The sequence below is a fragment of the Oncorhynchus clarkii genome, chromosome 25, assembly GCF_045791955.1.
Source record: "Oncorhynchus clarkii lewisi isolate Uvic-CL-2024 chromosome 25, UVic_Ocla_1.0, whole genome shotgun sequence".
NCBI classification, from domain to species: Eukaryota; Metazoa; Chordata; class Actinopteri; order Salmoniformes; family Salmonidae; genus Oncorhynchus; species Oncorhynchus clarkii.
In genome coordinates, this window is record NC_092171.1 from 24,962,089 (window position 1) to 24,987,167 (window position 25,079).

Genomic DNA, 25,079 nt, shown 5'->3' on the forward strand with positions numbered 1-25,079 from the left:
ATTTCTATTTTTTATTAACCTTTATTTAACTAGGCAAGTCAGTACAAATTCTTATTTACAATGACGCCTACCCCGGTCAAACCCGGATGACGCTGGGCCAATTGTGCGCCGCCCTATGGGACTCCCAATCACGGCCGAATGTGATGCAGCCTGGATTCGAACCAGGTACTGCAGTGTGTTAGACCACGGTGCCAGTCGGGAGCCTCGTGTGTATTATATGTTGACTTTGACATTGTGAATTTCGGATTTACAATATAAAATAATATAAATATAAAGAATGTTATTTCACTGACCAGTCTAAGGTAACGTTCGCGTCCTCTCCATTAGCTGTTAACTCACAGATATGCGTAACACGCTTCAACATATTCTTGCATAAATGTCCAAACGGAAGTAGCCTCCTAGCACACGAGGTTAGCTGAAAGATTGTGTGATGGACAAAGGGTTTCCACCTGCTCCTGTAAAGCACAGCTCATTAGCTATCTAGCTAGCTTGGTTTCAAAATGATAGGCGGTCATTTGCCAAACATACAGTCAATCAAGTGAACACCACCCGTGTCATCTGCACACAAAGATGCCGTATGATCCTGGCTAAAATTGGCTTTCCAGTGTATATACTGAATGCAGAATGATATAGCAAAGACTGGTTACTTTTCAGAGTGTCTGAGGAATAAATACGAATGTAATTTGACTGGTTGAAACAACGTTTAGCGTTAGATTTTCACAGAGTTCTTTCTTTGCAAGTTGAACGAGTGGAAATACAAAATCGACTGTGCATGCTATATGGACCTTTTTAGGACATGAAAAAGGATTTTATCTAACAAAATGACACTTCATGTCATCTCTGGGACCATTAGGATGACAAATCAGAGCAATATTTCAGAATGTAAGTAAATAATTTATCCTTCAGATGTGAATGTATCAAACCTGTCGCGGTGACAAGTGTTTTGTTGTTGTTCTCCTCAAAAACTAGCACAGTATTTTTTGTGCTGTAATAGCTACTGTAAATTGGACACTGCAGTTAGAAGCTTTCTGCCCATATAAGACACTTATATCTACCAACATTTTATTTCTTCGTAAAAACGACATTGTTGACACATTATGCTAATTGAGTAGACGGGACACCGATCTCTAACAAGTTTAACCTCTTTATCCTACCCCCTCCTTTTTCGAACATTCTGTTAAAAATCGCGCAACTTTTCAGCGTCCTGCTACTCATGCCAGGAATATAGTATATGCATATGATTAGTATGTGTGGATAGAAAACACTCTGAAGTTTCTAAACTGGTTAAATCACGGCTGTGACTATAACAGAGCGTGTGTTTCATCGAAAAGCGCAAGAAAAACTGGTCACTGAAATCTGAAAAAAGTATCCATTTCATGGATTATTTAAAGGAAACCAAATTTAATATGGAGACGGATGCAATTCTACAGCTTCCACACGATGTCGCCAAAAACGTCATTTTCATTGACAAAAATCCATTGAGACATTATCAATAGATCCGTGATTCCATCCAGCCTACCTCAATCGATTTTGGAAGATTGAAAAATGGACACTGTTTTCTTTTGTACAGTGCCTTGCGAAAGTATTCGGCCCCCTTGAACTTTGCGACCTTTTGCCACATTACAGGCTTCAAACATAAAGATATAAAACTGTATTTTTTGTGAAGAATCAACAACAAGTGGGACACAATCATGAAGTGGAAGACATTTATTGGGTATTTCAAACTTTTTTAACAAATCAAAAACTGAAAAATTGGGCGTGCAAAATTATTCAGCCCCTTTACTTTCAGTGCAGCAAACTCTCTCCAGAAGTTCAGTGAGGATCTCTGAATGATCCAATGTTGACCTAAATGACTAATGATGATAAATACAATCCACCTGTGTGTAATCAAGTCTCCGTATAAATGCACCTGCACTGTGATAGTCTCAGAGGTCCGTTAAAAGCGCAGAGAGCATCATGAAGAACAAGGAACACACCAGGCAGGTCCGAGATACTGTTGTGAAGAAGTTTAAAGCCGGATTTGGATACAAAAAGATTTCCCAAGCTTTAAACATCCCAAGGAGCACTGTGCAAGCGATAATATTGAAATGGAAGGAGTATCAGACCACTGCAAATCTACCAAGACCTGGCCGTCCCTCTAAACTTTCAGCTCATACAAGGAGAAGACTGATCAGCGATGCAGCCAAGAGGCCCATGATCACTCTGGATGAACTGCAGAGATCTACAGCTGAAGTGGGAGACTCTGTCCATAGGACAACAATCAGTCGTATATTGCACAAATCTGGCCTTTATGGAAGAGTGGCAAGAAGAAAGCCATTTCTTAAAGATATCCATAAAAAGTGTTGTTTAAAGTTTGCCACAAGCAAGAAGAAGAAGAAGGTGCTCTGGTCAGATGAAACCAAAATGGAACTTTTTGGCAACAATGCAAAACGTTATGTTTGGCGTAAAAGCAACACAGCTGAACACACCATCCCCACTGTCAAACATGGTGGTGGCAGCATCATGGTTTGGGCCTGCTTTTCTTCAGCAGGGACAGGGAAGATGGTTAAAATTGATGGGAAGATGGATGGAGCCAAATACAGGACCATTCTGGAAGAAAACCTGATGGAGTCTGCAAAAGACCTGAGACTGGGACGGAGATTTGTCTTCCAACAAGACAATGATCCAAAACATAGAGCAAAATCTACAATGGAATGGTTCAAAAATAAACATATCCAGGTGTTAGAATGGTCAAGTCAAAGTCCAGACCTGAATCCAATCGAGAATCTGTGGAAAGAACTTTGAAAATTTGTGAATTTGCTGTTCACAAATGCTCTCCATCCAACCTCACTGAGCTCGAGCTGTTTTGCAAGGAGCAATGGGAAAAAAATGTCAGTCTCTCGATGTGCAAAACTGATAGAGACATACCCCAAGCGACTTACAGCTGTAATCGCAACAAAAGGTGGCGCTACAAAGTATTAACTTAAGGGGGCTGAATAATTTTGCACGCCCAATTTTTCAGTTTTTGATTTGTTAAAAAAGTTTGAAATATCCAATAAATGTCGTTCCACTTCATGATTGTGTCCCACTTGTTGTTGATTCTTCACAAAAAAATACAGTTTTATATCTTTAGGTTTGAAGCCTGAAATGTGGCAAAAGGTCGCAAAGTTCAAGGGGGCCGAATACTTTCGCAAGGCACTGTAGCTGCTATTGAATACAGATCGCCCAGTAATCAATTTGATCGCTTATCAACGTTTACAAATACCTAAAGTTGGGTTATAAAAGTAGGTTGAAGTGTTTTGTCAAAGAATATAGGCAACTTATATAATTTTTAAACATGATGTTGCGTGTTGGAAGAGAGCTTTTTTCGTGATGCAGACAGGCTATACAAATGGATATTTTGGGCATTCATGGACGGATTTAATCGGGAAAAAGACCAATTTGTGATGTTTATGGGACATATAGGAGTGCCAACAGAATATCATCAAAGGTAATGAATGTTTTATATTTTATTTCTGCGTTTTTGTGTAGCGCCGGCTACGCTAATTATTTTGTTTACGTCGCCTTCAGGCATTTTGGGGTGTTGCATGCTATCAGATAATAGCTTCTCATGCTTTCGCCGAAAAGCATTTTAAAAATCTGACTTGTTGGCTAGATTCACAACGAGTGTAGCTTTAATTCAGTACCCTACATGTATATTTTAATGAACGTTTGAGTTTTAACGAGTACATTTAGCATTTAGCGTAGCGCATTTGCATTTCCAGGTGCCTACTTGAGACGTCTGCGTCTCAAGTAGGAGCAAGAAGTTAATGTGGGTACTATACATCATAAACACATTTCCTAATGAATCCTGTGACTGACAATATATATTCCTCAATGTTGATGAATGAGTCTTAGGTGGATGAATCTTTGAACATGTTCCAATCAGTTTTTCGAAAACAATCCTGCAGCATTGAGTCTGCCTCCTCTGTCCAGCACCTTATTATTCTCTGGTAGCTTCCTCTTGAGTTGCTGCTTTTAGGAACAGAGACGTGATCGGATTGGCTGAAGTGGGGACGGGGGATGGCTTTGTACGCGTCATGGATGTTTGTGTATACACGGTCAAGCATGCTGGATCCTCTTGTGGGGCAGGATACATGTTGGTGATATTATTGGGAAAATGTGTTTGAGACGGGCTTGATTAAAGTCACCCGTGACAATAAAGACTGCTTCCGGGTGAGAGGGTTCTTGCTTGCTATTGATCTTGTACAGAGCCCGCATGGTGTTTGCTTGTGGCCAAACCCTCCCCTAACCCGGATGATGCTGGGCCAATTGTGCGCCGCCCTATGGGACTCCCGATCACGGGCCGGTTGTGATACAGCCCGGGATCGAACCAGGTTCTGTAGTGCCTTGCAGAAAGTTCACAAAGTTTATTTTCCAGCGATTGGACACTTGCCATCAGGATACTAGGAGGGGAGACCGTGTAGCCCGTCTTTTCAGCTTGGAGTCCCCCTTTCCTTCCTCTTCTTTGTGGAGGTCTAGCCTTAGGTCTTCTTTGTGGAGGTGTAGCCTTAGGTCATCTCGGCCAGGAGCATCAGGTAAGCCCGCTGTGCATGGAACAAAGTAGCCAGTGTTGCATTCCAGATCTGGGAGGCTGAGAGATGTGTTTAGCTTCTGATTCATGATCCAGCAATGTTTGTTGGTCGTAGAAAATGTTTGTCGGTCGTAGGAAATGTTTGTCCGTCGTAGGAAATGTTTGCACAAACATTCTGAGCAAACAAAGTAAGAATTATGGCAGAAATAGTCAGAAACAAGCAAGTCGAGCAGGAACTGACAAGACACGCACCCTCCTCAGCAACCCCATCTCACATTATATGTGTGTGTGTGGCACAGAGGTCATAGCTATGTCATCATGGAATGATATCATCACCTTTCCAGAGACATGAAGTAGCGATCGCCACAAATTCACAACAGCTGAGCTAGAATGGCTTAGTAGTCTTGGCACTACAGAGTGCTGATGGAAGCATGTTATCAAGTCCCAGTGGGATTGGTACAATCCAGGAGCATTCTGTAAACAATAACGTATTGTTATTGGATGACAGTATAAGCTCATTATATATTTGTGTTGACTCTACAATATACAGTAGATACAACTTATAATCTCCTGAAGCTCCTTAGTGTATCTACATGTACTAAGTGGCTTTGATCCAAAAACAAGCTCTTGACTAGCACTTGAAAAGGTCTTCTTCCATTCCCGATCTGCATTACCGCATTACTCGTGTGCACACCCCCCCCCCCCCCCAGAATTCCTCAAATGTACAAGTATTATACACCATTTTAAAGATAAACTTCTTGTAAATCCAACCACAGTGTGTGATTTCAAAAAGGCTTTACAGCGAAAGCACACCATGCAATTATGTTAGGTCAGCGCCTAGTCACAGAAAACCAAAGTCAAAAATAGCGATTAACCTCTAGCGTCGAGCAATCCCGTATCCGGGAGCGTAATCATAGCCTCAAGCTCATTACCATAATGCAACGTTAACTATTCATGAAAATCGCAAATGAAATGAAATAAATATATTGGCTCTCAAGCTTAGCCTTTTGTTAACAACACTGTCATCTCAGATTTTCAAAATATGCTTTTCAACCATAGCAACACAAGCATTTGTGTAAGAGTATTGATAGCTAGCATAGCATTAAGCCTAGCATTCAGCAGGCAACATTTTCACAAAAACAAAAGCATTCAAATAAAATAATTTACCTTTGAAGAACTTTGGATGTTTTCAATGAGGAGACTCTCAGTTAGATAGCAAATGTTCAGTTTTTCCAAAAATATTATTTGTGTAGGAGAAATTGCTCCGTTTTGTTCATCACGTTTGGCTAAGATAAAAACCTGAAAATTCAGTCATTACAACGCCAAACTTTTTTCCAAATTAACTCCATAATATCGACAGAAACATGGCAAACGTTGTTTAGAATCAATCCTCAAGGTGTTTTTCACATATCTATTCGATGATAAGTCATTAGTGGCAGTTGGGTTTCTCCTCTGAAGCAAATGGAAAAATACACGCAGCTGGAGATTACGCAATAATTGCAACGGAGGACACCAAGCGAGCACCTGGTAAATGTAGTCTCTTATGGTCAATCTTCCAATGATATGCCTACAAATACGTCACAATGCTGCAGACACCTTGGGGAAACGACAGAAAGTGTAGGCTCATTCCTTGCGCATTCACAGCCATATAAGGAGACATTGGAACACAGCGCCTTCAAAATCTGGGGCATTTCCTGTTTGAAATTTCATCTTGGCCTGTAGCATCAGTTCTGTGGCACTCACAGATAATATTTATATTATATTATAATATATATTCAGTTTTGGAAACGTCAGAGTGTTTTCTTTCCAAAGCTGTCAATTATATGCATAGTCGAGCATCTTTTCGTGACAAAATATCTTGTTTAAAACGGGAACGTTTTTTTTTTATCCAAAAATTAAGAGCGCCCCCTATATCGAAGAAGTTAAATGAATCACTAACCTTTGATCTTCATCAGATGGCACTCACAGGACTTCATGTTACAAAATAAATGTGTGTTTTGTTTGATAAAGTTAATCTTTATGTCCAAAAACCTCAGTTGAAATTGACGCGTTATGTACAGTAATTATTGTCTCAAACAAACATCCGGTGAAATTTCAGAGAGCCACATCAAATTACAGAGATATTCATTATAAACATTGATGAAAAATACACGTTTTATACATAGGATTAAAGATAAACGCCTTGTTAATCCAGCCGCTGTGTCAGATTTCAAAAAGGCTTTACGGCGAAAGCACACCATGCGATTATGTTAGGTCAGCGCCTAGCCACAGAAAACCATACAGCCATTTTCCAACCAAGGAGAGGTGTCACAAAAGTCAGAAATAGCGTTACAATTAATCACTTACCTTTGATGATCTTCATCTGGTGGCACTACCAGGTCTCCACGTTAGACAATACATGTTCGATAATGTCCCTCTTTATGTCCAAAAACCTCAGTTTTGTTGGTGCGTTTAGTTCAGTAATCCAAAGGCACAAAGAGCTCTCTCAACATCCAGACGAAAAATCAAAAAAGTACAATAAAAGTTAATAGAAGCATGTCAAACGATGTTTAAAATCAACCCTCAGGTTGTTTTTGTCAAAAATAATATTTAATCTGGACAAAAGCTTCGTCAATAGAAAAGGAGAAACAAGAATTGCGCGCTCCTGATCACGCGCTGGACTCATGACTGGAAATTTCCACTGTCCACTAATTGAAAGTGTTGTATCTCCCTCATTTTTCAGAGTAAAAGCCTGAAACTATGCCTAAATACTGGCCACATGTAGAAGAAGCCATAGAGCAGGAATTGGGTCCTAAGTCTTTGCATGGTGGATAGGCTTTCAATGGAAAAACACCCTTTAAAAATAATTTAACAGTTTTAACAGTTTTGGAAACTGGACAGTGTTTTCTATCCAAATCTACCAATCATATGCATATCCTAGCTTCTGGGTCCGAGTAGCAGGCAGTTTAATTTGGACATGCTTTTCATCCACAGTTCCGAATACTGCCCCCTACCCTAGTGAAGTTAACATGCTGATAGAAATGAGGTAAAACTGATTTAACTTTCCCTGCATTAATGTCCCCGGCCACTAGGTACTCCGCCTCTGGATGAGCATTTACGGTATACAGCTCATGGGTGCGGTTTTAGTGCCAGCAACGGTCTGTGGGGGTTTGTAGACAGCTACGAAAATACATATGACAACACTAAGTAGATAGTGTGTTCTACAGCTTATCAAGAGATACTCTACCTCAGGTGAGCAAAACCTTGAGACTTGCTTCGAAATCGTGCACCAGCTGTTGTTTTCAACTGGTGCACCCCGTGTCTTACCAGAGGCTGCTGTTCTATCCCGCCGATAGAGTGTAACCCACCAGCTGTATGTTCTTAATGTCGTCGTTCAGCCACGACTTGGTGAAACATAAGATATAACAGTTTTTATGTCCTGTTGGTAGGATATACCTGCTTTCAGTTCGTCCCATTTATTTTCCAGCGATTGAACGTTAGCTAGCAGGACGGAGGCAAAGGCAGATTAGCCACTTGTCGCCTGATCCTTACAAGGCACCCTGATCTTTTTCAGCAAAATCTCTGTTTCCTTCTCCAGTGAATGACGGGGATCTGGGCCTGGTCGGGTGTCTGTAGTATATCCCTCACGTCTGAGTCATCGAAGAAAAAATCTTTGTCTAATCTGAGGTGACTAATTGCAGTTCTGATGTCCAGAAGCTCTTTTCGGTCATAAGAGACGATAGCAGAAACATTATGCACAAAACAAGATACGAACAACACTGTGCACAGATTCATACACACACACACCACACACACACACACACACACACACACACACACACACACAATGTTAAAAGCTGACAAACTCTGCAAGGCAATACAGCATAACCCTCCCTCCCTCCCTCACTTCATCATTTATTCACCAACACAGCAAGCTGTGACCACCACATCCTATAGAGCAAACATTTATTCTCAGCACTCTTCAATTTCCCCCCACAAAGCTTTTTCCAACCTCTGTGAACGGCCCTTTACACAACACGACCGTCATTTTGGTCCCAGAAGCCAATTCTGTGGTTTGCACTTTGTGATTCAGTCCAATAGTGCTGAATGAGGGAGGCCTGGATGGACACTGTTATCTGACATGATCATCGTACAGTGTATGGATGCACAGTATCAGAGGGGTATCAGAGGGGGATGGGGGAGGGAAGGTTATTGGGAAACTACCGACCTGTAAAGATCTTGAGGCACTGGAGGCCAGTTGTGGCTATTTGGCTGTGAATAATTTAAAAAGAAACTTGGGATTCATATTTTTACCGAAAATCTACCAAGTTTCAACACTGGGAATAATTCAAATTTATCACAAGAGTCCCGGGAAATACCGACAAAATCGGAAGTGCTCATTTAAAGACCAAGATATGGTCACTATGCCAAGGTTCTCCCCAAATACAATTTGCACTGCAACACCTTGTCAGCTCAGCTGCGCCACTATGTAAAGATTTCAGAGCAATGATGATAGAATACCTTTGATCGGCGATTACATTGTTGTGAATTGCGAAACAGGCTATTCATAAATTCAGGGCGTTATCATGTTCTTCAATTAATTCAGCGCATTTCAGCAGTAGGCCTACGCTATCTTGACACCATAGGTCATAGCATTGTCAAATCATACAAACTTTGTATTGGAGGTCAAACCAAAGCCAAATGACCCAAGATGCTAAGCTTGCTAGATACACTATCTTTCGTTTGAGGTTATCTCCAGTTTGGCAAAATGGCGTTGATGGTTATACAGAGAGCAGATCAACTCATGAATAACGGGGAGATGAAGAGCAGAAATTGTTTAAATATCAAGGTATCTTATCAGGGACCAACTCTGTTTAAAAAATCCATATCTACTCTTATACTGTTTGTTGATCTACACATTCTCTACAGAAGTTCTCATATGGGCAGCATGTACGAGACATCTCAGAGAAGCAGGGGAAATGTTCTAGCACTATTTTGACATGCAGGCGAGAGACGTGCTTTGATAAGGCAACCTATGGATTACATAATAAAGTTAGGAATTTTCATGTGAGACAAGAGTCAGGATATTGGGTTTCAGTGGGATTTGGACGATAGAAAAATTGCCTAGGCTCATATATATATATATATATATATATATATATATATATATATATATATATATATATAAGGCTACTATGTAAGTCAATAGATAAATAATACACTTAGTTTAGGCTACATTATTACATAATGTTTCTGACCAGGAATCAATGAGCAAACTAATAAAAGAGCTACCACTTCCACTTGTCCAGCCAGAGATTACTTAACCAAATATACATACATTCAGTTAAACAAAATCACATTGATTGATTATCAGACAAGTCACAGGCTGGTCGATGGTAGGACAGGGTACCACGCCATTGAAGAGCAAAATACACTTGTATAACATGCTATTAAAATTTTCTGATCAACTAATATATGAACAAACTAGAAGAAAGATGATCATTAGCACTCACCTCAACTTAGCTAATATTTCCCCAGACTAAAATTTACCAAATATCCAAATGGATATTCAGTGAAAACAAAGTTCTGACATTTATAGATTTTTGAAGTCCCCAACAGTTGTCTCAAAATAGTGCTATGGAGCTGTCTCAATCAAAATGATGCTGAAATGATAATCTAGGTGAAAACACATGACTAATGCTTTAAATTAGGCTAGTATAACGGTTGTATATGACTTCAATGCCTTCAATTGTATATGACTTCAATTGCATTAGCCCACTATATTCCAATATTTTAATTATTCAGTTGACCATAACTAAGGGGAGTTTCCTCTCTGCGCTTTTTCTAGGCCCTCCTTTCCTCACTCCACTGCCTCCCGCCTCTGCCACATGGTTCTCAACACCAGTTTAAATCAAAATAGCATACTGTTTTCTAGAAATCTTGCTTTTCTTGGGGTCCGGGATCATTTAATTTCTGTGATATCAGACCAGACCAGGCCTGGGCTCAGGCTTTAGCTCACCGGGCTTGGGTTGGACCGGAATCACATTTTCAGTTCTGATGAGAACTCTAAACTGCATTTGGGTCTTGTCTGCACTCTGGAGTCAATTATGCGTGTGCTTTGAATTTATTTACTTTGTGTGACTTTGTACACTAGGCTAAAAGCTTCCACGCAAAAACCTGTTTGGATAATGTGCTATTACATTTTTTGCCAATTTAATGCTGCACATGTTGTATACTTTGTGGAACTATATTCGTGCAACATTAGAGAAAAATGTTGTAATTTCCCGTGTCTTGTCATTTTATATTTTCATGAAATGTGAAGAATGGTCCTACGACAGTCCCGGGATCCCTGTTACCCAACAATATAATGAAGCTCCTTCCCATCAGTGCAGAGTGTTTATTGAAGATGCGACCAAGGGACCAACCTGCAGAGGAAGCATAATCCAAGCCTGATGCATAGAGAACAAAGTGCCTTAGAGTAGGCTTCATAATAGCACTGTCACTGTCAGTGATAGCCCTTATAGAAGATTCAATTGCGCGTCAACAGACAAAATTTAACTGAATGCAGATCTGGTTAAGGTAAGTTAGACTCACCACACACACGCACGCATGCACACACACACTCACACACACAAACCCCCGACCCGTTCTTCTGGCTTAAAGAGTTTCCCATGACAAAGCCGTTCATACACTCTTTCTTCACCACTTTATATTTAGGCATTTAGGCTCGAGGAGGTGTGGTATATGGCCCATATACCATGGATAAGGGCTGTTCTTAGGCACGATGCAAAGCGGAGTTCCTGGATACAGCCCATAGCCGTGGTATATTGGCCATGTATCACAAACCTCCGAGGTGCCTTATTACTATTATAGAACTGGTTACCAGCGTAATTAGAACAGTAAAAATAAACGTTTTGTGATACCCTTGGTATACGGTCTGATATACCACAGCTTTCAGCCAATCAGCATTCAAGACTCAAACCACCCGGTTTATAATTAGTGGCAATCTTCTTCGCATTAAATACTTTCCAAATCGATTTCTTCTTTTTATACTGAGTTGTAGTCACGAAAAATAATGGGATTCATATGTGTGGCCTGGTTGATGGTTTTCCAAATGTAAAAAAAGTATTCATAATTAGCATTCAATTGATGTTAATAGATGACGCTGAGGCATTTCATTGGGCCATTACAGGTGTTGTATCAGACCAGGAGAATGGAGAGTATGTCAAGGTTTAGGATCTTATGTTCTCACGTTGTGGCGTGCCTTGGAGAATGTTTTTTTCTCCATATTACGCATTGTCAAATGCAATTTATTTGAATGACATCCGTTTAATTAGGGAGATGTAATTTATGGAAGTGTTAAATATGTATGGGAACAAGGCTCTCCATGGCAACCCAAATCAGAATAGGAAAACTTTGTTTAAAGCGTCTAGAACATTTTCATGTTTCAAGATAAGACATGCTATGCTATTTTTAGACAAGTGTAGTATTGTGAGACGCATTTGATTCTGTGTGATATTTGGAATATCTGCGTTTCCTAAGCACTTTTTTAGCTTTGCGTTTACAGTATTCAGCATTACCGTGCTACAGAGGGATCCTCATCATTATACAAATCAAATGTTATTAGTCACACAACAGGTGTAGTTTCACCTTACAGTGAAATGCTTACTTACGAGCCTCTAACCAACAATGCCGTTTCAAAAAAATACGGATAAGAATAAGAGTTAAAAGTAACAAGTAATTAAAGAGCAGGATTAAAATAACAATAGTGAGACTATAAACAGGGGGGTACCGATACAGAGTCAATGTTTAGGGGCACCAGTTAGTTGAGGTAGTATGTAGGTAGAGTTATTAAAGTGACTATGCATAGATGACAACAGAGAGTAGCAGTGGTGTAAAGAGGGGTGGGGGGGGGGGGGCAATGCAAATAGTCTGGGTAGCCATTTGACGAGATGTTCAGGAGTCTTATGGCTTGGGGGTAGAAGCTATTTAGAAGCCTCTTGGACCTAGACTTGGCACTCCGGCACTGCTTGCCATGCGGTAGCAGAGAGAACAGTCTATGACTGGGGGGGCTGGAGTCTTTGGCAAATTTTATTTGTCACATGCACCGAATACAACAGTGAAATGCTTACTTACAAGCCCTTAACTAACCATGCAGTTTTAAGAAAATACAAAAAAGAGAGACGATTAACAAATAATTCAAGAGCAGCAGTAAATAACAATAGTCTCCCGAAGAGGAATTGGTTTTGTCGTGCCCTCTTCACGACTGTCTTGGTGTGCTTGGACCATGTTAGTTTGTTGGTGATGTGGACACCAAGGAACTTGAATCTCTCAATTTGCTCCACTGCAGTCCCATCGATGAGAATGAGAATGGGGCATGCTCTGTCCTCTTTTTCCCTTAGTCCACAATCATCTCCTATGTCTTGATCGTGTTGAGGGAGAGGTTGTTGTCCTGGCACCACCCGGCCAGGTCTCTGACATCCTACCTATAGGCTGTCTTGTCGTTGTCGGTGATCAGGCCTGTTGTGTCATCGGCAAATGTAATGATGGTGTTGGAGTTGTGCTTGGCCGTGCAGTCGTGAGTGAACAGGGAGTACAGGAGGGGACTGAGCACGCACCCCTGAGTGGCCCCTGTGTTGAAGATCAGTGTGGCGGATGTGTTGTTACCTACCCCTTACCACCTGGGGGTGGCCGTCAGGAATTTCAGGATCCAGATGCAGAGGGAGGTGTTTAGTCCCAGGGTCCTTAGCTTATTGATGAGCTTTGAGGAAACTATGGTGCCAGCCCTACAATACAAAACAGTACCAGCAGGCCACAACCCAGACACAGTCAGAAAGCATCAGAGATACTGAACAGCACAAAGGCCCCCCACAGACGATCCAAGAATAATGACCTGATCTACAGCTTCATATTGAAGAGGATAATTCATTTGAGTGGAATGCATGGCAAATCAGAAGAAGGTGTAACTTAATGAAAATATGGGAAACAGCAACTACATGTTCAGTGATGAATAAAGAGCATAGGGCCAAGAAAGAAAGAAATAAAGAAATGGGAGGTGATGAGGGAATAGTACATGTAGCTGGGCTTGACGTTAAATTGCTACGCTACTATTCTGTGAGTGTTTTCCTTTGCTACGGTAAGATGGCAATTTTTATTGCATCATTCATGATACAAGTGTTACTACTGTCATAGAGAGAACTTAATGTGAGTAACTTTAATGTTTAAGGATGACCTTCTTATTACCTTTAATGGTTAAAAGTCCTATGGCAGGGATGACACTCTTCAGGAAAGTCACCAGGGACTGAAATAAAATATATTTTTGGGAAGCTGTAGTTGGGAGGATGTGGGTAAGATAAGTCAGAGGCAGGGGAAGTTTTCAAAAAGCCATGACCATCAGAAGATTACTAAGACCCTCAGGAGTGACTCCTCTATCCTGTGTGGCCTCTGACCAGGTGATGTGTCTCCTTGCCTGGTTAGAAACAGTCCCTCCTGTCTTATTTTCCCACATCCTCTAACCCCTGACCTTGGCTGGTCATTTGTGCAAGAGGGGTCTAAAGTGTGCCTCATAGATTGATAGTATTTTTGTCCTCCAGTTCATAGTGTACCAAGCTAACGTGACAAAAGGTATGCGAATGTCTAAGGAAGTAATTTGCATTGTGCCAGGATGTCTCAGATCAAGGGGCCAGTGTACCATATGGGAACTAAATTAGTGAGAGGCAGAGCAGAGAGAGGCAGGTCATGGGTGGGAGTAAAATGGGACAATCCAGCCTCCCATCTCAATACAATAATAAAAACAGGCGGAGGAGAATCTGCACCAGAAAAAAAGTCGTAAGGAGAAAATCTGCACCAGAAAGAGGTCAGAAGGAAGAGACTGCACCAGAAAGATGTCAGAAGTAGGAGAATCTGCACCAGAAAGATGTCAGAAGTAGGAGAATCTGCACCAGAAAGAAGTCAGAAGGATAATCTACACCAGAAAGAGGTCAGAAGGATAAGAATATTCACCAGAAAGACATCAGAAGGAGGAGAATCTGCACCAGAAAGAAGTTAAGAGGATAATCTGCATCAGAAAGAGGTCAGAAGGAGGATAACCTGCACCAGAAAGAGGTTAGAGGAGACTCTGCACCAGAAAGAGGGGAATCTGCACCAGGAAGAGGTCAGAAGGAAAGAATCTGCACCAGAAAGGGGTCAGAAAGAGAGATTTGCATCAAAAAGAAATCAGTAGGAGGAGAATCTGCACCAGAAAGTGGTCAGAAGGAAGGAAACCTGAACCAGAAAGAGGTCAGAAGGAGAGAATCAGCACCAGAAGGAGGATGATCTGAAGCAGAAAGAAGTCAGAAAGAGGATAATATGCACCAGAAAGACTTCAGGAGGAGAATCTGAACCAGAAAGAGGTCAGGAGGAAAATCTGCACCAGAAGGAGGTCAAAGGAAGAGAATCTGCACCGGACAGAGTTCAGAAGGACTTGATTCAGCACCAGAAAGATGTCAGAAGGAGGAGAATCTGCACTAGAATGAGGTCAGAAGGAGAAAATATTCACAAGAAAGAGGTCAGAAGAAGGAGAATCTGCACCAGAAAGCAGTCAGGGGGATAGTCTTCACCAGAAAGATGTCAGGGGGAGGAGAATCTGCCCCAGAAAGAGGTGAATCTGCTCAAGAAAGAGGTCAGAAGGTGGAGAATCTGCACCAGAAAGAGGTCAGATGGAGAAAATCTGCACCAGAAAGAGGTTAGAAGGAGGGGAATCTGCACCAGAAAGAGGTCAGAACGAGAATCTGCGCCAGAAAGAGGTTAGAAGGAGGGGAATCTGCACCAGAAAGAGGTCAGAACGAGAATCTGCGCCAGAAAGAAGTCAGAAGGTTGATAATCTGCACCAGAAAGTGGTCAGAAAGATGACAATCTGAACCAGAAAGTGGTCAGAAGCAGGAGATTCTTCACCAGAAAGAGGTCAAATGGAGAGAATCAGCACCAAAAATAGTTCAGAAGGATGAGAATTTGAATGAAAAAGAGGTCAGAAGGGGAAAATCTTCACCAGAAAGACTTCAGAAGGAGGAGAATCTGCCCCAGAAAGAGGTGAATCTGCTCAAGAAAGAGGTCAGAAGGTGGAGAATCTGCACCAGAAAGAGGTCAGATGGAGAAAATCTGCCCCAGAAAGAGGTTAGGAGGAGAATCTGCACCAGAAAGCGGTCAGAGAGTATTTGCACCAGAAAGAGGTTAGTAGGAGAATCTTTACCAGAAAGAGGTCAGAAGGAGAAAAGCTGCACCAGAAAGAGTTGAGCAGGAGAGGAATATGCACCAGAAAGACATCAGAAGGATGAAAATTGCACCAGAATGAAATCAGATGGAGGAGAATTTGTACCAGAAAGAGGTTAGGAGAAGAATCTGCACCAGAAAGAGGTCAGAGGGAGACTATCTGCACCAGAAAGAGGTCAGAAGGAGAATCTGCACCAGATTCAGCAGGAGAAGCTGCACCAGAAAGAGGTTAGAAATAGATAATCTGCAACAGAAAGAGGTCAGAAGGAGAAAATCTGCACCAGAACGAGGTCATACGCAGAAAATCTGCACCAGAAAGAGGTTAGGAGGAGAATCTGCACCAGAAAGAAGTCAGGAGGATAATATGCAACAGAAAGACGTCAGAAGGAGAATCTGCACCATTGAGAGGTCTGAAAGAGAGATCCTGCGGCAGAAAGTGGTTTGGAGGAGAATCTGCACCAGAAAGAGGTCAGAACAAGGGGAATCTGCACCAGAAAGTGGACAGAAAGAGAGTATTTGCACCAGAAAGAGGTTAGGAGGAGAATCTTTACCAGAAAGAGGTCAGAAGGAGAAAAGATGCACCCGAAAGAAGTCAGAAGTAGGAGAATCTGCACCAGAAAGAGTTCAGCAGGAGAATCTGCCCAAGAAAGAGGTTAGAAATAAATCATCTGCACCAGAAAGATGTTAGAAGGAGGAGAATCTGCACCAGAAAAAGGTAAGGAGAAGAATCTTTACCAGAAAGAGATCAGAAGGAGAAAATCTGCACCCGAAAGACATCAGAAGAATGAAAATGGCACCAGAATGAAATCAGATGGAGAATCTGTACCAGAAAGAGTTTAGGAGGAGAATCTGCACCTGAAAGAGGTCAGAAGGAAGAGAATCTGAACCAGAAAGAGGTAAAGAGGAGAATCTTTACCAGAAAGAGGTCAGGAGAAAATCTGCACCCGAAAGAAGTCAGAAGTAGGAGATTCTGCACCAGAAAGAGTTCAGGAGGAGAAGAATATGCACCAGAAAGACATCAGAAGGATGAAAATTGCACCAGAATGAAATCAGATGGAGAATCTGTACCAGAAAGAGTTTAGGAGGAGAATCTGCACCTGAAAGAGGTCAGAAGGAAGAGAATCTGCACCAGAAAGAGGTCAGAGGGAGACTATCTGCACCAGAAAGTGGTCAGAAGAAGAAGAATCTGCACCAGAAAGAGTTCAGCAGGAGAATCTGCACCAGAAAAAGGTTAGAAAGAGAGAATCTGCACCAGAAAGATGTTAGGAGGAGAATCTGCCTTCGGAAGAGGTCAAATTGAGGGAATAAGCACCAGAAAGAGGAGAATCTGCACCAGAAAGAGGTCAGAAGGAGGATAATCTGCACCAGAAAGAGGTTAGGAGGAGAATCTGCACCAGAAAGAGGAGAGTCTGCCTCAGAAAGAGGTCAGAAGGAGGAGAATCTGCACCAGAAAGAGGTCAGAAGGAAGAGAATCTGCACCAACCGCCCAGGCAGAAGTTCACTCCAGGCAGGGTGTATCTCTGTGCCTCTGCAGCCTGCGGGGAAAGCCTCGTCCTTGACTTGATCTGCCATATGCCACATGCCCCCACCATGAATTGTCACCCTTAGTGGACAGAAATAAGTCACGGCACCCCCCTCAACCTGGCACCTAGCAGGTCCATCCCCCTCCCATCACCCTTTCCCGTGTGCTCATGCATACAGTACTGTACACATAAACGACAGCAGCTCAGCTCCTCTTCGACCTTGAGGGATCGATGTGGTTGCGGTAGTGCTGGAAGAGTGTCCGATTGGATGCTCATAAATAAGAATAAAGGATGACCCCAGGAGCTTTGAGCAGGGGTTGGTGGAGTGGAGGTGGTGGAGAGGGGGGGCCCAGAGGTTAAATACGTTGTGTGTCCACATTACCATCCAACCCCCTCCAGGAAACCTTGACCCCCAGCATCCCTCCACCCACCCCCTATACAAACAACCCCACCCATCCATCCACCCACTCACTCCATCCTCCCACTACAAAGAAAGGGCAGGTTACTGCACGTGTGTAACTCAATCTTCTGCTTTTTATGGCTACATGAAAACCTCACCAAAGTCGCTCTTATTGAGATAAATGAGCCAGACATTATATTCTTGTTATCAAGTCCTCTATAAAATAACCTATGTCTTCACACATGTATCTGTAATCATATGTGCAATGCAGCAGCAGGCGCTGGAACTTTTTCTCCATTAGCGTCTCTCACCGTGATGCCAGTACTGCATTCACGAGTCACCACTCTTCCCTCACAGCTTATAGTCATTAGTTATTGATAGAGCCCATTGGAAAATGACCCCATACAAAGCAAAGCACAACTTATAAAGTCTGGGCTGGGACCCATATACAGTGCCTTGCGAAAGTATTCGGCCCCCTTGAACTTTGCGACCTTTTGCCACATTTCAGGCTTCAAACATAAAGATATAAAACTGTATTTTTTTGTGAAGAATCAACAACAAGTGGGACACAATCATGAAGTGGAACGACATTTATTGGATATTTCAAACTTTTTTAACAAATAAAAAACGGACAAATTGGGCGTGCAAAATTATTCAGCCCCCTTAAGTTAATACTTTGTAGCGCCACCTTTTGCTGTGATTACAGCTGTAAGTCGCTTGGGGTATGCCTCTATCAGTTTTGCACATCGAGAGACTGACATTTTTTCCCATTCCTCCTTGCAAAACAGCTCGAGCTCAGTGAGGTTGGATGGAGAGCATTTGTGAACAGCAGTTTTCAGTTCTTTCCACAGATTCTCGATTGGATTCAGGTCTGGACTTTGACTTGGCCATTCTAACACCTGGATATGTTTATTTTTGAACCATTCCATTGTAGATTTTGCTTTATGTTTTGGATCATTGTCTTGTTGGAAGACAAATCTCCGTCCCAGTCTCAGGTCTTTTGCAGACTCCATCAGGTTTTCTTCCAGAATGGTCCTGTATTTGGCTCCATCCATCTTCCCATCAATTTTAACCATCTTCCCTGTCCCTGCTGAAGAAAAGCAGGCCCAAACCATGATGCTGCCACCACCATGTTTGACAGTGGGGATGGTGTGTTCAGGGTGATGAGCTGTGTTGCTTTTACGCCAAACATAACGTCTTGTTTTGTTGCAAGTTCATTTTTGGTTTCATCTGACCAGAGCACCTTCTTCCACATGTTTGGTGTGTCTCCCAGGTGGCTTGTGGCAGACTTTAAACAACACTTTTTATGGATATCTTTAAGAAATGGCTTTCTTCTTGCCACTCTTCCATAAAGGCCAGATTTGTGCAATATACAACTGATTGTTGTCCTATGGACAGAGTCTTCCACCTCAGCTGTAGATCTCTGCAGTTCATCCAGAGTGATCATGGGCCTCTTGGCTGCATCTCTGATCTGTCTTCTCCTTGTATGAGCTGAAAGTTTAGAGGGACGGCCAGGTCTTGGTAGATTTGCAGTGGTCTGATACTCCTTCCATTTCAATATTATCGCTTGCACAGTGCTCCTTGGGATGTTTAAAGCTTGGGAAATCTTTTTGTATCCAAATCCGGCTTTAAACTTCTTCACAACAGTATCTTGGACCTGCCTGGTGTGTTCCTTGTTCTTCATGATGCTCTCTGCGCTTTTAACGGACCTCTGAGACTATCACAGTGCAGGTGCATTTATACGGAGACTTGATTACACACAGGCGGATTGTATTTATCATCATTAGTCATTTAGGTCAACATTGGATCATTCAGAGATCCTCACTGAACTTCTGGAGAGAGTTTGCTGCACTGAAAGTAAAGGGGCTGAATAATTTTGCACGCCCAATTTTTCAGTTTTTGATTTGTTAAAAAAGTTTGAAATATCCAATAAATGTCGTTCCACTTCATGATTGTGTCCCACTTGTTGTTGATTCTTCACAAAAAAATACAGTTTTATATCTTTATGTTTGAAGCCTGAAATGTGGCAAAAGGTCGCAAAGTTCAAGGGGGCCGAATACTTTCGCAAGGCGCTGTATTGGTTTGGTGGTGTTTAATGTCGGCGGCATGCACCCATATCAACCATCAATTATGGCTGGTAATTGTGGTATTTAGGAACAATATAGACTAATCTATAAACAAAGCCTTGCATGCTATTATGTCTGCTCCAACTAGATTTACCCCAGGATAAAGAAAAGGCCTGTTTTTTTTTTACTGTGTTGGGGGGAGACATTTTCAGTCCAAGCTGAGATGTAGTCATAAAACTGTGTGCTGTGAGATGAAAGCTGACATTTCAGGATAACCTTGTAATATAGTAGGATATGATAAAACTCTTGACGGAGGATCCATCTTTGTGTTTCCAGCATGATTGTGTCCAGAGGAAAGGAGGATATTCCTTAAACGGTGGGGTGGTGGGCCCTGTAGCCATTCCCTTTGTCATGATCTCATGTGAGGTCATCAGGAGATGCCCAGTGATACAGGACCCGTGAAGGCCCCGCAGGTTCCACAGGGAAATGTCATCCCACACAAGGACCTTTCCTGTCAGAGAGATTACATAGATTCCTGAGATGCATCTTCTGAGATATATTCACCAGTCTGATATCATCAACTGTATCTTCACTGTTTATCTTCACCTGCTGCTTAAAAACTGTCTGGATAAGAAAATGTGCAGTATGTTCAGTAGAGATGCAAATTCACAGCAATATTGCTCTGATTTGCCATTTAATTACATTGCTTAATTAAAAAAAGACACGTTGGATACTATGCCATACGAATTACCTCGAAACTGATCATGAACGTTATTGTCATTGATTTGTAACAGCGGACTAATCCAATGACTGTACTGTATCTTTCTCAGTCTATAGATATGTATCTAAATCTTTAATCATGTCAAACCTTCATCTTTACTTGTATTACCTCTTATCAACAGATATCTTATCTTTGCAGGTGTCCATCTCAAGATGCCAGGCAGCATATGAAAACAACACAATTAGACCCAGGCAGGCTCCCCTGGTAATAGCGTTACAGTCTAAATCTGGTGCCATGGGACCTGAATGAGAAGACAGCTGGAAGCAGAGTTTAAACCAGGTGTAGACAAAATGCGTTTTCTTGGCTCAGGTGAAAATACGTTTTTCAGGCTATCAGACGGAGAATCATGGAGAGGAGTGACCATTGTCCATCCTCTAGTAAAAGCTGTAGCGGATGCCCCTCCAGGAAGATAGCCTCATGGGATACTAAAATTATCTATAAAGGGCCAAAGGACCCCCCCACTACCACAATACATATTTGTTGCTAATTAGTCATAGCACAATGAGTTTTGAGAGCAACTTCCAAATACTGTAGCTACATGCTACCAACTCTCAACTTTACAACTTCCAGTCATAAACTTAGCAACAAAAGAAATGTCCCTATTTCAGGACCCTGTCTTTCAAAGATAATTAGTAAAAATTCAAATAACTTCACAGATCTTCATTGTAAAGGACTTAAACACTGTTTCCCATGCTTGTTCAATGAACCATAAACAATTAATGAACATGCACCTGTGGAATGGTCGTTAAGACACTAACAGCTTACAGACGGTAGGCAATTAAGGTCAAGGTTATAAAAACTTAGGACACTAAAGAGGCCTTCCTACTGACTCTGTAAACACCAAGGGTCCCTGCTCATCTACGTGAACGTGCCTTAGGCATGCTGCAAGGAGGCATGAGGACTGCAGATGTGGTCAGGGCAATAAATTGTAATGTCCGTACTGTGAGACGCCTAAGGCAGCATTACAGGGAGACCGGATGGACAGCTGATCATTCTCTCAGTGGCAGACCACGTGTAACAACACCTGCACAGGATCGGTACATCCAACATCACACCTGCAGAACAGGTACAGGATGGCAACAACAACAGCCCAAGTTACATCAGGAACACACAATCCCTCCATCAGTGCACAGACTAGCCGCAATAGGCTGAGAGAGGCTGGACTGAGGGCTTGGAGGCCTGTTGTAAAGCAGGTCCTCACCAGACATCACCGTCAACAACGTCACCTATGGGCACAAACCCACCGTAGCTGGACCAGACAGGACTAGCAAAAAGTGCTCTTCACTGACAAGTCCTGGTTTTGTCTCACCAGGGCTGATGGTCGGATTTGCATTTATCGTCGAAGGAATGAGCGTTACACCAAGGCCTGTACTCTGGAGTGGGATCGGTTTGGAGGTGGAGGGTCCGTCATGGTCTGGGGCAGTGTACCACAACATCATCGGACTGAGCTTGTTGTCATTGCAGGCAATCTCAATGCAGAGCGTTACAGGGAAGACATCCTCCTCCCTCATGTTGTACCCTTCCTGCAGGCTCATCCTGACATGACCCTCCAGCATGACAATGCCACCAGCCATACTGCTCGTTCTGTGCATGATTTCCTACAAGACAGGAATGTCCGTGTTCTACAATGGCCAGGGCGGGGTGAGGACTCGGGCTATTCCCCCCAGAAATGTCCGGGAACTTGCAGGTGCCTTGGTGGAAGAGTGGGGTAACATCTCACAGCAAGAACTGGCAAATCTGGTGCAATCCATGAGGAGATGCACTGCACTACTTAATGCAGCTGGTGGCTACACCAGATACTGACTGTTACTTTTGATTTTGACCCCCCCCCCTTTGTACAGGGACACATTATTAGATTTGTGGAACTGTGGAACTTGTTCAGTTTATGTCTCAGTTGTTGAATCTTATGTTCGTACAAATATTTACACGTTAAGTTTGCTGAAAATAAACGCAGTTGACAGTGAGAGGATGTTTTTTTTTTTGCTGAGTTTATAAGTACATTCAGAGGCCTTGCACATCACATTATGCTGTCTGACTCATAGCCTTTTAGCGTTCTCTCTCTCGGTCTCTCCTCCTGTCCTCTGTAGCTGCACCTGCACTGTGCTCTGCTATAAGCCTTAGAGCAGGCAAAATCAGAGCGGGCAGCCTCAGAGTCTGTGTGCTGATCTTAGCTGACAGCGCCAGCAAGCTTATCTGTGAGTGCATGAGTGACACTGCTGTCAATGCTAGCTCTGAGAAGACACTGTTGTGGAAAACATTTGATGACTGATCCGTTAAAAAAAAATCCACTCTCTCTTCTAGGATGTTCAATGTGTGCTTTTCTATAGCCTCTCCCATGTTTGGGAGTCTAGAGGCTTCTATGGCATATCTGTCAACATCACTCTTACTGAGATGAGGGAGTGAGCGAGGGAGGGAGATAGGGATAGATGGAGGGATAGATAGAGGGATAATGGTGGAGGGAGGGGGGGGCATAGTGAGCTCTCATATATTTAGCTCTGAATCATATTCCTGCTGCATGACTCGCCCATCTCTCTCCACCAGAAATCCTTTTATTTTTTTCTAAAACAACACTGTTCTAAAAAGACAAAGGGAAGTTTGCGTCCCTCTCATTTCTCCGCACTGCAGCAGGGTGGGGAGGCTGATGCTGAATGTGAGGCTCTATGTTCGCTTTGGGTATATTGATCTGGCTGAGGCAACTCCTCTCTGAGCCGCACCTGAAATAGCACTGTCAGAGAGAAGAAGAAAGCTGCTGCCGGGGGGAAAGAGAGAGACACGAGGGGGGACATGTCCTTTCCAGGGGACTAATGGAAAACAATGGTATGCTAACTTGGTCTTGAAACTGCACTCCTGACCTGTCCTGTCCTGTCTCTCACTCTCTCTCTTGCTCACTCTTTCCCCTGTATCTCTACTCACCGAGACCCACGTGAGGAGGAAAGGAAAGAAGAGGCATCTCCTGGGCCAGTACAGAGAGAAAGGAAAACATGATGACCTTTCTGTAGAAATAAACCTTCACCTTTCATCTCCTCTAGGGACCAAGCTTTACGTATTGCTGCTGCCTGGGCTTTGACGTAAAACTCTGGGTCTTCTCATTAAATACAGAGTGAGTGTGCCCTTCACAGAGAGTGTGCCCTTCCCAGTATTTAAGACACTAGATAATCCTGGACAGCTCTTCGCAGTCACAGCTATAAAGCTACAGCAGTGGTGTGCGTGTAGTATAAGTTTGTGTACGTGCACTTGTTTTCCTTTGTTCAAATGCTATTTTCAAGCTTAAGGGTTAGGTTTAGGGTTACAATTAGGGTTTTGTTGTTAAGGTTAGGTTAAGGGTTAGGTTTAGCGTTATGGAAATAGGTTTTTTAATGGTGAAACATTTTTACACTCCAAGAATTCCAGAAATGTCATGCAAACACGTGTGTGTGTGTGTCACTGGAGGCAGACCAAGGGGAGGACCATCCTCCTCAGTGTAATTTCCTAAAAATAGTGAAACATTAAAAAAGTTAGCCTTTGTAGATCGAACTATATTAAATAAATACATATGCCACCAAGTAATTGATTAAATTACACTTTTTTACAATAAAGGTCTACAGCAACTTCAACAGCACTGTCTGGTGTAGCGCCATGGTGCAGCCGGAGGACAGCTAGCTTCCGTCCTGTCGTGGTAATTTCCTGTATTACTAAATGAGGAGAGTTTACAAACCACACACAAGTCAGAGTTATATTATAAAGTCCATCTTTAATCATATGAGCTTCACCATAGCCCTTTGACTCTCAGATCAATTCAGTATCTATAAATGAAGTCTCTGAGAGTCCTTACAAAATAATTATAGTATCTTTTATAGCCAAGATACACCCCTCTCAACTCACATGACGAACCACCGCTCTCAGGAACTCTTCACAAAGGGCCTTACTTACTTAAAAAAGGAGTATCCCATAGCCATATAGCATTAGCTATAAATTATCATTCAGTTTGGTCTCTAAAATGAGATTCTAATCTCGTTCCTTGTACTTCATAGTACCAAAACATTACCTCACTATCTGGAATGCTCTTTAGTTTTTATTGGCCAAAGACATCATAAATCTCCTCTGTCAGTGCTATCTCATAGAGGCACATCCTGTGTGGAACACACACAATATTTGACAGATTCTATTCTGTCGAATAAAACAACCATTCTAATGCAATACAAAGATTATAAAATAATCTTACAAGCACTATAACATAATCTTGCAATTTTCCACGACATCTCCCCATCGCATGGTTTAATAGGATGTCGGTGGGCGGAGCCGGGAAGGTCGTCAGCGAAATGGAACACCTGGGCTCGTGGGTGTCCCGGGGATAACTACACCTTTCCTCCATACATTGAGGAGACTCTCTCCACTCAGACAGGCTGTTTTTGGTTGTGGCATTTTGGGGCTACTTTGTATTAATTTGTTTTAGCACCTCAATACCCCTCATTATCACCACCTATCCACACATCCACTCAGTTACACTACTGACTACACACCATTGTTACTTGGATGTAGTTTTAAAAAATAA